The sequence below is a fragment of the Urtica dioica genome, chromosome 3 (genome assembly GCF_054948205.1).
Source record: "Urtica dioica subsp. dioica isolate 48M chromosome 3, U.dioica_male_clone48M_v1_H2, whole genome shotgun sequence".
Taxonomy (NCBI): Eukaryota; Viridiplantae; Streptophyta; class Magnoliopsida; order Rosales; family Urticaceae; genus Urtica; species Urtica dioica.
Genome location: NC_142758.1, coordinates 14,106,122 through 14,120,706, shown reverse-complemented (window position 1 = coordinate 14,120,706; position 14,585 = coordinate 14,106,122).

Genomic DNA, 14,585 nt, shown 5'->3' with positions numbered 1-14,585 from the left:
CCTTTATACTAGAATTATATTTACTCATTGTGACGAGTTTCCACTGATATAGTCAGTTCGTGATCAAGATCCTCCAGGTTCAACCCGTATCGAGAGAAGTCAATTTATTCTGTTATACTTCCCTTGATACACATCAGCCCTAAGCATTGTTGCTTCCATAGCGAAAGATTCTTTCGAACGTTACTTACTTCGAAAGTGCGCGCAATCTATCGGTTCTGGATTCAACCCTTAGGTGAGAGAACATTAACATTCTTTCAGGAAGGCTGGATTCCGTATCTGTAAATCATTTCCCACTCGAATTATGCTCTGAGATAACTCCCAAGACATAAGCTGTGATTAGCATGAATAGCCTTTTAGCGAATGAGTCAAAGAGCTCAGTAACATAACCCAGTGTCCATGGTCACTTCAGGATTTAGATCAAGTCTCACTGTGACCATCATAGTGGCCTCGGTTAGTGTGTCGTAACGGTCCTTAAACGACACATCTACACCAAGACCTTTCCAAGTCGTACACTTACCACAAGTATAGAATGCTCCCACATAGTGATCAGCCTTCACCTATGTGTTCCACATATATGACTTTAGATATAGTTTTCCAGGCGTATATCAGTCATCGACCATGTTTTAGCACACCGCCCGAACTCAGGTGCCCAGCACGTGACTCAGTTAGATACGAAGGCTATGGAATAATGAATGTTTAATAAATCTCATTAAATAAGAAATAACGCTTTCAATTCAAATAGATAATAAATGTCAAACTTTATTTTATTAATAATTTCAACGAGAATTTACATAAGTATCTGCTGGTGGGCAAGAATTCCTAACACTTCTTTCTTTGCGTGCTTGAGTCCCCGAACTCCGGGCCGCCCATGATCGAGCCCACGACGTGCATTTGCGAGCTCTCCGGTTCTTGGTTCGCCGTCCGATCTCTGATGGTTACCGTCGCCGGACCTTTCCTTTCCTGCCGCGAGCGTTCTCCATTTGCCGTGGTTGTCCCGATCGTTCTAAGGACACTTCAACTTCCCGTCTTGAATGAGGGCTTCGATCTGACAATTGAGCTGATAACATTCGGACGTCAGGTGCCCATGGTCTTGATGGTATTCACGGAATTTACTTTGATCCCGCTTCGCGGGATCTTTCGTGAGAGGAGCGGGGCTTCCTAGCTTGTCGCGGTGTAGAGCTAGGATCCGCTCTTGCACAGTGTTCAGAGGGGTGAACGCAGAAAACTTTCAGAAGCTATCGACATGTGAGGGTCTCGACCCATGGAGGGAGCAACCGTTAGGGGCCTGGCCTCCCTTGTTCCTCCTCTTTCGAGGGTCGGGACGATCTCCGTCCTGATCGTCGCGACGGCAACCGCTTTGACCCCCAGACTTCCGGCCGTCTCGACCATCGAGGTAGTCCTCGATCCCCATGTAGGTGCGGGCTCTCGACATCAACTCCGCCATGTCCCGCGGGACCTTTCAAACAATAGACTTGAGGAAGTCACTTGTGCAACTCCCAGCCTCGCCCAGTCTCAGTCCGTAAGGACGAATGGTGCCCCGGCCGGACCGTCTCACCCGGCGCGGCAATGCCCACGGTCACACTCCCGGGGGCTTGCCACGAGAGTGGGATTCTTCCGTGAAGCGAGCGAGGTATTGCCTCAAGGTCTCGTCTCTCCCCTACCAGATAGACAGGAGGTAGGTTTTCGACTTCTTTTTTGCCACGAGAGTGGCGAAACGAGCGAGGAAGGCCTCTCGCAAGGCCCGGAAGGACGAGATGCTCCCCGGTCTTAGACTCCGGAACCACTCGAATCCCGACCCTGTAAGGGTCAGGCTGAAGGCCTGACACAGTGTGGCGTCCGACTATCCCTGCATTGTCATCCACGTCTCGTAATGTTGGATATGGAAGTTTGGGTCCGTCTGTCCATCGTAAAGGGGGATGGACGTTAATTTGAAATTCCCCACACATGGTTGTGCAAGGATCTGAGAGGCGAAGGGAGAGTATGACTCATCGATCCCTCCATAAGGCCTTTGTCTCCCCGACTCCTTCATTTCGATGATCTGGTTTTGGAGGCTCTGGATCATCGTCACCATGTCGAGCCCGTTAGTTGGGCTGACCGCCGGTACCGCGGGAGTCGCCTGTTTGACTCTCATTGGACGCTTGGTCCCCGGCATTGGCCTGAGGTCGGCCAAGAGTGGCGGTGGGGAGTGCGTCCCTTCAGGAGTTGAGCCTTTGGCGGAGGTCCTCTCCTCGGGAGTTTCTGTGAGGCATTAGGCGCTCTCTCAGGTCTACGCTCGGTGCTTGGCGAGGCGAAATCGCCTTGGGCCGGATTGTCCGGCGAGCGCTTCGGCTATTGGCCCCATCGTCCCCGAGGGCGGCTCTCTCCCCGGCGAGGGTCCGTGTCCGGCCGCCCCTTGAAACCGAGGGGGCAAGCCCCGGGAGTGTGACCGTGCGCATTGCCGCGCTGGGTGAGACGGTCCGGCCAAGGCACCATTCGTCCTTACGGACCGAGACTGGGCGAGGCTGGGCATTGCCTCGTCGGTTCTTGATTCCCCCACATAGTCGGGGTCGGATTCGCCTTGGGCGGTTCTCTCCTCGATGTCATAGCCGAGAAGGTCGGCGATAAGCGTGCCGTCAACGCCGGGACGATCTAGGAGCTCAGCAAGCCTTCGAGCCGTGTCCTCTCGGAGCGCGGCCTCGGGGTCATTCGCCGGGTCTTGGGGCTGGCTCTCGTTGTCACGAGGCTTCCCTCCTAGGCGATGCGCGAGGCTTCGGAGGCCGTATCTCGAGCCCGTCGCTCGAGTGCCTACGGAGGTAGTAGGAATTTGACTCATCTCTCGAGAGTCGTAGAGGTAGCAAGAAAAGGGATTGGAAGGGAGAGCGTCGCCAAGGTCGGGAGGTCCCCTCCTTCTAGCACCAAAATGTTGTCGCTCGTTTTCGGACAACGATTTAGGAACCGAAAGCGGTCAGACCCAAGGGCGGACCAAGTGATCTCGCTTTTGTTCGACCGTGTCGGACTTGGTATCCCAAGTCTTCCCTTAGCTGTTGATGATGCATGTCTCGTCCCAACACTTGAAAAATGAGAAAGAAAGCGTGAACTACAAAGGGGAAATAGAGGGGGTGCCTCTGTTTACCTCTCCGATGTTCAACATTAGTAGAATTGAGGTGGGTAAAAGAGGTTAGGTGTTTAGAGAGCCGAGACTTGAGAGAAACGAGTGACTTACGAGTTCAGCAACGTTTCGGTACTCAATTTCGAATTACCTTTGGCAGAGGACGGACCTCTGTATTTATAGGCGACCAAGGGACGTTATGGGCAACCCCTTGGCCGAGGCTGGCCCTTAGGCCGGCCAGTGGCCGGGTATAGCCTCGAGTCGGCCATAGACCGAGCAGGCCCTTGGGCCGGCCAATGGCCAAGGGTACCTCGGGCCGGCCATTGGCCGAGGCTGGCTCTTGGGCCGGCCAATGGCCGGGTATAGTCTTGACTCGGCCATTGGCCGAGGCAGGCCCTTGGGCCGGCCAATGGCCGGGGCAAGCCGTCGGGGCGCGCATGACGTTGGCTCGCCTTCGTTCGGTCGCTCTCAGGGTCGGGCCGGTAACAGATACCTTGTTCGATTCACTGAAGAATCGAATAAGGTCGACCGCTTTGACGAAGGTGACGCAATTGCTGCCATCATTGAAGGCTGTCGCACAAGTGACTTCCTCAAGTCCGTCGTCGGCCGTGTCCCTTTTACCATGGCCGAGTTAATGACTCGAGCCAAGACCTTCATGGGAGTCGAAGATTACTTCGACGGCCGCAATAGAAACAATCAGAGCGCTCGTCATCGAGAAGAACCTAGCCACGACCAAGGTGAATCTTGCAAAAGGTGAAATAAGGGGAGTCAGTCTTCCAATAGCAAACCCCCCGTGCCCCAGAACCCGCGACTTGCAGAAGACTTTAAGGGTTACTCATCGTTCACAACATTGAACACAACGCCGGATCGAATCCTGGCATTGGCATGTGACAAGTTCACCACTCCGGCTCCAATGAAGAAAGATCCCGCAACTCGCGACCAGTCTAGATATTGCGAGTTCCATCAGGAATACAGTCACCTGACCTCCGAATGCTACAATATCAAAAGGAAAATCGAGGTTGGGATCCAACGGGGTGAGCTAAAAGAGTTCGTGTTGCGCATGATTAGCACTGCGGGCCCCACCTTAAGCATACCACAGTCTAGCAAAGCATGAGGAGCAACTGCAACTACTGACCGAACCACAGGTACTGCTGCTGCCAATCCACACAGCTCCACATTGTAACCACCATACTGGGCGGTCCACAAGGTGGAGACTCAGCCCGACAAAGGTATAAACTCCTAAGGGCCGCGTCCCGAGAAGATGCTGATATGCATATCAATCTCACCTACGAGGAACCTCCGTCCGTGCCTCACGAGACGATGTACTTCACCAATGAAGAGGCCAAGCGAGTTGTGCATCCGCACAATGACACGATAGTTCTCAAAGCCCAAGTGGCTAATAACCTGGTGAAGATGGTTCTCATAGAAAATGGTAGTGTTGGCGACATAATCTTCAAGACCACCCTAGAGCGCATGAAGCTCGGGAGGCTATGCCTAACTCCGACCTAAACACCCTTGTTTGGGTTCACTGGGGAGAGAGTCATGACCGAATGCATCATTGATCTACCGGTACCTTCGGAACTCCTAGAGGCATTGAAGTCGTTCACATCGTCACATTCCTAGTGGTCGATCAGAAGTCGCCCTACAATGTCATCATTGGCCGACCCAGGCTGAACAGACTAAGGGCTATTACTTCTACATACCAGCTACTGGTGAAGTTCCCTACCGAGGAGGGAATCGGCATCATGGCAAGAGATCAATCCCATGCCTGAATATGCTACATCTAAGGAATCGAGGGAAAACTCGCTGGAAAGGCGGTTAACACGATCTCCCAACTTAGAGATAGCGTCAATTCGACCAAGGTCCTCCACGAAATCCACAAATGCATGACACCAAAGTCCAAGGCGCCAGCTTTCTTGGCCCAAACTGGGAAGGACCATCAGAGTCTGCCAAGTCATACATTATGGGACCGACTACATCGAATACATAGACGGGACCCCGATCGGTCACCCATGGAATGTGGAATACTTGAGGCAGTACTACCAGTAGCCAGCACTTCCCCTATTTTATCGCTTTGATTTCCCACATTTAATAAGGCCTACGAGCCAATGTTTTAGGATTTTAAATTTTACGCAATATTAATAAAGTTTGGGGTTTTGCTTTCAAAATCCGCTTTATCAAAGTTTTTCGGTCATCAAGGTAAAGCTTGTAAACCTAAAAACATGGGGGGCTAGTGACATAGGCAACGGTAAGGAGATCCTCAAGAAAGTACGCTCCACCAAAACAAAACAGCCGAACATAAACGGCAACAAAGGCCTAAGTCGCCGTACGCGGCGCGCCGTCGCCATACACGGTGCACCTTAAGACGCCTACGCGGCGCACCATAAGACGTCCATGAGATGCAGGCTTAAGTCGCCATACACGGCGCACCTTAAGACGCCTCTGCGGCGCGCTGTAAAACATCCAAGAGATGCAGGCTAAAGTCGCCGTACTCGGAGCACCCTAAGATGCCTCCGCGGTGCGCCGTAAGACATCCAAGAGATGCTGCCTAAAGTCGCCGTACTCGGCGCACCCTAAGACGCCTCCGCGGCACGCCGTAAGAAATCCAAGAGATGCAGGCTAAAGTCTCCATACACGGCGCACCCTAAGACTCCTCTGCGGCATGCATAGGACATCCAAGAGATGCAGGCTCAAGCTGTCTAACCACGACGCACCTAAGCCGCCCACGCATGCGCACCTTAAGCCTTCTAACCACAACGCACCTAAGCCGCCCACAAAGGCGCACCTTAAGCCGTCTAACCACGACGCACCTAAGCCGTCCACGCAGGCGCACCTTAAGCCATCTAACCACGACTCACCCAAGCCGTCCACGCAGGCGCAACTTAAGCCGTCTAACCACGATGCACCTAAGTCGCCCACGTAGGCGCACTTTAAACCGTCTAACCATGACGCACCTAAGCTGCCCATGCAGACGCACCCCAAAGTCGCCATACACGACGCACCAAAAGCCGTCTAACAATGATGCACCCAAAGTCATCTTAAGGCGCACTCAAAGTTTCCTTAAGGCGCACCCAAAGTCGCCATAAGGTACACATAAGTCGTCTAACCCCAATGCAACTTAAGCCGTCTCACACGACACGCCAAGTCGCCTAGTGCGACACGGTCAAGGACAATAAACATGGCATGCCCACATCATCGCAACATTGTGACAAACTTGTCCCGACCCAAAGAAGCGGCATGTTCACTCTAGAACAATGACGCGAACCGTACAACGATTCACATATCTCAGGCCAAACCTCCGCAAAGGAAACAAGCCACATTGCTAAGGGAAGGAAAGCCAAATCCTACCAAGGTAGAAGACTTGTCGACACAATCGACAAGGATGCGTACCTACCGAGACACGCCACGGCTAATCGGAATGAGAACGCACGATCAAAATGAGAAGACTTGTTCAAAAGGTCAAATATATATATATATATATATATATATATATATATATATATATATATATATATATATATATATTTCATAAAAAAAGGGCAACTGCACCAAAATTCTTACAAAGAGTAAGCGCCAAGACAAGTGCGGCGAAAAAGGAAAAATCCTAAAAAAAACAAACGCTAAGACAAGTGGGCTAAGAAAGGAAACCCCTAAAGAAAGCAATGTGCTAAAAAATTGCGCGAAAAACTACTCGAACAAGACTTGTTCATCTCTGCCACTTGGAGGCTCGATCCCGTCAAGTGACAGGAATAGAGAGTCAAAGAAGTCAAAAGTGATCCCTCGAGACATTCTCGGCATCGATAGCTTCCCAACATTCCACCGCCGCAGTGCACCTCACCTCCTCAACCCCAACATCAAAGTCGTCCTGCAAGTCGGACGTAAGTTGCTCTGCTCCAACATTCTCCGCAGTAAGTCGAGCTACTTCCTCCGCCAAAGAGTCGTGCTCGCGCTCCGCCCGGACGCAGGCAGCCTCGCTTGACGAAAGTTGGCCCTGTATGATGTTCACCTCATCTGTTTGTCTGTCCAACTGTCGTCGAATGTCATGCACCTCGCTCCGAAAAAATTCCGTCGACCGAGTCCCCACCTCTAGAGCTTGATGCTCAATAGCCAACTCTCCAGCCATCTTTGCAAGTGCTGACTGGGCACGATCACACTTGCCTTGGACGACTCTCAATTCCACGCGAGTCTCTTCAAGTTGCTCGCGAAGACTCGCGAACTCCGCCCTTGAGTGAGAACCTCGCTCTCAATTCCGAATGAAATCATATAGAATCTTCTCGCCTCAGGTTGTATGTACGAGCACCTGAAGCGATTAGAAGAGCAAATGCAAAAGTGAGGTTGCCGCAAAATAGGGTAACATGATAAGAAGAGGGAAACTTACCCTCTGGGCGTCAGAAACCATTACGGAAGAACTCCACATCGCCACTAGACATGATGCCCTTCCACATCTTCAACGGGAGACTCCTCGAGACCCTGAGAACACTCCACTCTGATCTCCAAAGCCTCCACCTCGATCATCGAGTTCGCGCGCTTCGAGTCCGAAGGTGCATCCGGAAATGCCGAGGAAGAGGGTAGCTTCAAAGAAACGCAGGGAACGCTCTCCACCGTGCAATCGGCATCAGACTTATCCTTGTCGGTTTGCGCTACGATCCGAGAACAAGTCGCTGCCAATGACTTTGAGTCTCGAGAAGATCTCGCCAAACGCACACAAGCCCTCGCCTTAGCCAAGGAAGCTGCAAAAACAGCAAATGTCAAGGCTTTGACTAAAAGAGTTTGAAGCTACAAAACTAAGGGCGAAAGTACCAGGAAGACCGGTGCTCAAGGGAGACGACACAGCGCGAGGAACTTCCTCCGCTTACTGAACGTCTTCACAACCGGGAGGGAAAGACGGGAATGACCCAGTCGACGCCATCAACTCAAATGAGCGAAATCGCTCGTCGGCTTTCTGAGCCTTCGACATGCTTCAGATCTCCTTTACAAACTCGAGACTATCTTCCCCTGCATTAGCAAAAAAATTCAGCTAGAGGACCGAATCAAAGCGGCGCTACTCCAAATTCCTCGACCGAGACCCATACTCAAGCCTTCTTGCTGGGCATCTCGGGGTCTGTGATCAGCTTGGTCTTATGGCGATCACAGGCCATGTTAAAGCCGGGCTGCCCCAATGCTGGGAAGACCGGGACAAGGTTGCGGAAGTCTTCCACGGTCATTACCCACTCGGTTTGGCAATGTCACTCCATGTGACAATCGCCACCAAATGGTAGAACGCCGGGCTGAAACAACTAGAGTTCACCTCCCGGGGCCTCCCGAGCGATGAACTTGGAGGGCTAATGTTGTCGGTCGTTTTCAGAAAACTCAAAATATTGGGAAGAAACGTCGTTCAAGGGGCCGATGGTCAGGCCGGAGGTCCTAAAGAGTGGCAACCTTCTTCCACGAGTCGACTGACAAGTGCTCGTGTTGAAACTTATAGCTCCTTGTGTTGTCGCTGTTTTTCGGACAACTATTTAGGAGCCAAAGACGGTTAGACCCAAGGCCGGACCAAGTGGTCTCGTCTTGACTCGAGCGTGTCGGACCCGGTATCCCGAGTCGTCCCTTAGCTGTGGATGTCCCTTGAGTTCGTCAGAGTACCTGAAAAGGAGTAGAGAACACGTGAACTACAAAGGTGAAACAGGGGGGTGCCCCTATTTACCTCTCCGACGCTCAACATTAGTGGGATTGAGGTGGAGTATAGAGGTTTTAGGGATGTTTAGAGGCCAAAGCTTGAGAGAAACGAGCGAGGTACGAGTTCGGCAGCGTTTCAGTACTCAAGAATGGGTTACCTGGAGTAGGGGAGCGGCCCCTCTATTTATAGGCAGCCAAGGGGTGGTTTGAAGACCCCTTGGCCGAGTGAACTTGCTTGGTTCGGCCATTGAGTGGCTGGGTCGGCCAATGGCCGAGTGAACATGGTGGTGAGGTTCACTCGGCCATTGGCCGAGTGAAAAGCTTGGGCCGGCTGAGGTTCACTCGGCCATTGGCCGAGTGAACTTCTGGAAGGTTCACTCGGCCAATGGCCGAGTGAACTGCAGGGGCAGCTGGAAGGTTCACTCGGCCATTGGCCGAGTGAACTGCTGGAAGGTTCACTTGGCCAATGGCCGAGTGAACTGCCTTGGCGGCTGGAGGGTTCACTCGGCCATTGGCCGAGTGAACTGCTGGAAGGTTCACTCGGCCAATGGCCGAGTGAACTGCCTTGGTGGCTGGAGGGTTTTCTCGGCCATTGGCCAAGTGAACTGCTGGAAGGTTCACTCGGCCAATGGCCGAGTGAACTGCCTTGGTGGCTGGAGGGTTTTCTCGGCCATTGGCCGAGTGAACTGCTGGAAGGTTCACTCGGCCAATGGCCGAGTGAACTGTCTTGGTGGCTGGAGGGTTCACTCGGCCAATGGCCGAGTGAACTGCCCAATGGCCGAGTGAGCCCTTGACTTGGCCATTGGTTTGGGCCGGCCCCTGGTTGGATCAGGGTTTCGCCGCCCAAGACCTCGCACCAGCCACGTGGGTTCAAGAGATGCCTTTGTCCTCGTCTGCCCTAGACGGGCCGACAACATTAGCCCCCCGAGTTTCCGGTCGAGCGTAGATCGAGTGAAAACTCAAAATCTACGCTTTTATACGGATGCGGGATGAACGCTCTCGGGTTTGCGTCATTAGGAATGGCCTTCACGCGTCGCGAGGGACGGCCTATGGTTTCGGGTTGATCGTGCGCGGCTTATTTTTTCGATCTACCAATGAGGGCGTAATCGATTAGAACGGCTTTATTGTGCGTGGCCTATTTTCTCGACGTGCCAACGAAGGCGTGATCGATTTGCACGTCTTTGTTGTGTTGTGCGCGTCTTGTTTTCTCGATTTGCCAATGAAGGCATAATCGATTTGCACATCTTTGTTGTATTGTGCGCGTCTTATGTTTTCGATTTGCCACTGAAGGCATAATCGATTTGCACGTCTTTGTTGTGTTGACGCAGACCTTGAACCCATTTGTAACTCGTTGCCTATCGGCCGACGAGCTGGGCGGCGAGTGCGATGCCACATTTGTGTGGCGAGGTTTCCCGTGGACGCTGGCTAGACCAGATACGCCCTGCGGACGCAGACCTTGAACCCATTTGTAACTCGTTGCCTATCGGCCGACGAGCTGGGCGACGAGCGCGATGCCACATTTGTGTGGCGAGGTTTCCCGTGGACGCTGGCTAGACCAAATACGCCTTGCGGACGCAGACCTTGAACCCATTTGTAACTCGTTGCCTATCGGCCGACGAGCTGTGCGGCGAGCGCGATGCCACATTGTGTGGCGAGGTTTCCCGTGGGCGCTGGCTAGACCAGATACGCCCTGCGGACGCAGACCTTGAACCCATTTGTAACTCGTTGCCTATCAGCCGACGAGCTGGGCGGCGAGCGCGATGCCACATTTGTGTGGCGAGGTTTCCCGTGGACGCTGGCTAGACCAGATAGGCCCTACAGACGCAGACCTTGAACCCATTTGTAACTCGTTGCCTATCGGCCGACGAGCTGGGCGGCGAGCGCGATGCCACATTTGTGTGGCGAGGTTTCCCGTGGACGCTGGCTAGACCAGATATGCCCTGCGGACGCAGACCTTGAACCCATTTGTAACTCGTTGCCTATCGGCCGACGAGCTGGGCGGCGAGCGCGATGCCACATTTGTGTGGCGAGGTTTCCCGTGGACGCTGGCTAGACCAGATACGCCCTGCGGACGCAGACCTTGAACCCATTTGTAACTCGTTGCCTATCGGCCGACGAGCTGGGCGGCGAGCGCGATGCCACATTTGTGTGGCGAGGTTTCCCGTGGGCGCTGGCTAGACCAGATACGCCCTGCGGACGCAGACCTTGAACCCATTTGTAACTCGTTGCCTATCGGCCGACGAGCTGGGCGGCGAGCGCGATGCCACATTTGTGTGGCGAGGTTTCCCGTGGGCGCTGGCTAGACCAGATACGCCCTGCGGACGCAGACCTTGAACCCATTTGTAACTCGTTGCCTATCGGCCGACGAGCTGGGCGGCGAGCGTGATGCCACATTTGTGTGGCGAGGTTTCCCGTGGACGCTGGCTAGACCAGATACGCCCTGCGGACGCAGACCTTGAACCCATTTGTAACTCGTTGCCTATCGGCCGACGAGCTGGCCGGCTGAGCATATGGCCGGCCATTGGCCGGCTGGAACTTGGGCCGGCCATTGGTTTGGGCCGGCCAATGGCTGAGGCAAGGCTCCGTCGTCAAAGGCCTCGCGCCGATCGCACGGGTCGAAGTGATGTCTTTTTCCTCGTCGGTCCGAGACGGGCCGACAACATTAGCCCCCCGAGTTTCCGGTCGAGCGTAGATCGAGTGGAAACTCAAAATCTACGCTTTTATACGGATGCAGGACGAACGCTCTCGGGTTTTCGGGTTGATCGTGTGCGGCTTATTTTCTCGATCTACCGGTGAGGGCATGATCGATTAGCACGGCTTTATTGTATGTGGCCTATTTTCTCGACTTGCCAACGAAGGCGCGATCGATTTGCACGTCTTTGTTGTGTTGTGCGCGTCTTGTTTTCTCGATTTGCCAACGAAGGCATGGTCGATTTGCACGTCTTTGTTGTGTTGTGCGCGTCTTGTTTTCTCGATTTGCCAACGAAGGCATAATCGATTTGCGCGTCTTTGTTGTATTGTGCGCGTCTTATGTTCTCGATTTGCCACCGAAGGCGTAATCGATTTGCACGTCTTTGTTGTGTGGACGCAGACCTTGAACCCATTTGTAACTCGTTGCCTATCGGCCGACGAGCTGGGCGGCGAGAGCGATGCCACTTTTGCGTGGCGAGGTTTCCCGTGGACGCTGGCTAGACCAGATACGCCCTGCGGACGCAGACCTTGAACCCATTTGTAACTCGTTGCCTATCGGCCGACGAGCTGGGCGGCGAGCGCGATGCCACATTTGTGTGGCGAGGTTTCCCGTGGACGCTGGCTAGACCAGATACGCCCTGCGGACGCAGACCTTGAATCCATTTGTAACTCGTTGCCTATCGGCCAACGAGCTGGGCGGCGAGCGCGAACTCAAGACTCAACTCGAGGGCTCATGTAGAGCCTGCACGAGGAATAGTTAGTTGACTTGTGGATTTGGGACTCAACTCGAGGACTCATGTAAAGCCTGCAAGAGGAGTGGTTAGTTGGCTTGTGGACTTGGGACTCAACTCGATGGCTCTTGTAGAGCCTGCACGAGGAGTTTCGTGAAGAGTCGTCGCGAGGAGTATCGGTCGACTCGCGGACTCGGAGCTCGACTCGAGGAATGAATTCATCTCGAGGAGACATGCGAAGAATCGGCACGAGGAGTATCAGTCGACTCGTGGACTCAAACTCGACTCGAGGGCTCACGTAGAGCCTGCACGGGGAGTTACGTGAAGAGTCGGCACGAGGAGCATTAGTCGACTCGTGGACTCGGGGCTCGACTCGAGGAATGAACACATCTCGAGGATACATGTGGAGAGTCAGCACGAGGAGTATCAGTCGACTCGTGGACTCGAACTCGACTCGAGGGCTCACGTAGAGCCTGCACGAGGAGTTACGTGAAGAGTTGGCACGAGGAGCATTAGTCGACTCGTGGACTCGGGGCTCGACTCGAGGAATGAACACATCTCGAGGAGACATGTGGAGAGTCGGCACGAGGAGTATCAGTCGACTCGTGGACTCGAACTCGACTCGAGGGCTCGCGTAGAGTCCGCACGAGGAGTTACGTGAAGAGTCGGCACGAGGAGCATTAGTCGACTCGTGGACTCGGGGCTCGACTCGAGGAATGAACACATCTCGAGGAGACATGTGGAGAGTCGGCACGAGGAGTATCAGTCGACTCGTGGACTCGAACTCGACGCGAGGGCTCGCGTAGAGTCCGCACGAGGAGTTACGTGAAGAGTCGGCACGAGGAGCATTAGTCGACTCGTGGACTCGGGGCTCCACTCGAGGAATGAACACATCTCGAGGAGACATGTGGAGAGTCGGCACGAGGAGTATCAGTCGACTCGTGGACTCGAACTCGACTCGAGGGCTCACGTAGAGCCCGCACGAGGAGTTACGTGAAGAGTCGGCACGAGGAGCATTAGTCGACTCGTGGACTCGGGGCTTGACTCGAGGAATGAACACATCTCGAGGGGACATGTGGAGAGTCGGCACGAGGAGTATCAGTAGACTCATGGACTCGAACTCGACTCGAGGGCTCCCGTAGAGCCTGCACGAGGAGTTACGTGAAGAGTCGGCACGAGGAGCATTAGTCGACTCGTGGACTCGGGGTTCGACTCGATGAATTGCGTGAGAAGTCTTTCTTTGGGATCTTCGGCCTAACCGCCGGCCCCTTGAGACTTTGTTATTATTTTTCTTTTGTTGTTGTTGTTGAGTTGTTTTTTTATTGATCATTGATCCCTGTTAGCCCCCCGAGTTTCTTGCGTTTGTGAGACGAGGGCCAAGAAACTAATTTTGAAATAAAAGCAATCACGAGGTCGATCGAGTTCGGTCGTGAGTTTAAGGGTCGAAGTAACGACACTCATGGCTTGCTAGCAGACGCGACGAATTCCTTGAAATCCCCACCTCGAATTAGGGAATCAATTCGCTTCGTAAGCTGCTTGCACTCGATCGTCGCGTGCCCGTGATCTTCGTGGTATTCGCAGAACCTACTTCGATCTCGCTTCGCGGGGTCCTTTGTGAGTGGAGCGGGGCTTCCCAGCTTATTGCGGCGTAAGCTCAGGATCCGGTCGGGCGTTTAGCTTTTCTCTCAAGTCGAACTCAGGATCCTCTCTTTGAGAGTTGAGGCGGTCTCTCAAGTCTCCGGAGGCCGTCCCTATCACCCTTGTTAAGGGCGCATCATTCAGGCGACGCCTTTGGCGGAGGCCGAGACCATCGACGTTGTCACCTTCACAAGGGTTTTGGACGCAGACGGTGAGCTTGGAGCGTCCCTTTCGGGACCTCGAGGCTGAGCGTCCTCGGGCATTGTGCGAGCTTTTATGCCTTGATGTGGTCGCCCGAGGGTGTCCCCTCGAGGGCGCGTGTGGGTGCTCACCAAAAGGTTGATGCTTCGACACGGCCGCCCGAGGGTGTCCCCTTGGAAGCGTGCGCGCGTGTCCACTTTCGTGAATAGCGTGGTCGAGGTTGGTCTCGTGTTGATGTCATCGACATTGTTGGAGTCGAGGAGGTCGGCGATGAGCGCGCCGGTGACGCCGGGGCGGTCTAGGAGCTCGGCGAGCCTACGAGCCGTGTCCTCTCGGACTGCGGCCTCGGGGTCATTCGCCGGGTCTCGGGGCTGGCTCTCGTTATCACGAGGTTGCCCTTCGAGACGGTGCGCAGAGCCTTGGAGATCGCGCCTCGAGCTAGTCGCTCGGGCGCCCACGGAGGTGGCGGGGCTGCGACTCATCTCTCGAGAGTCGTAGAAGTGAGAAGAAGACTGGTAGAGGGGATGTGTTGCCAAGGTCGAGAGATGCCCCTCCTTCTAGCGCCAAAATGTTGTCGCTGT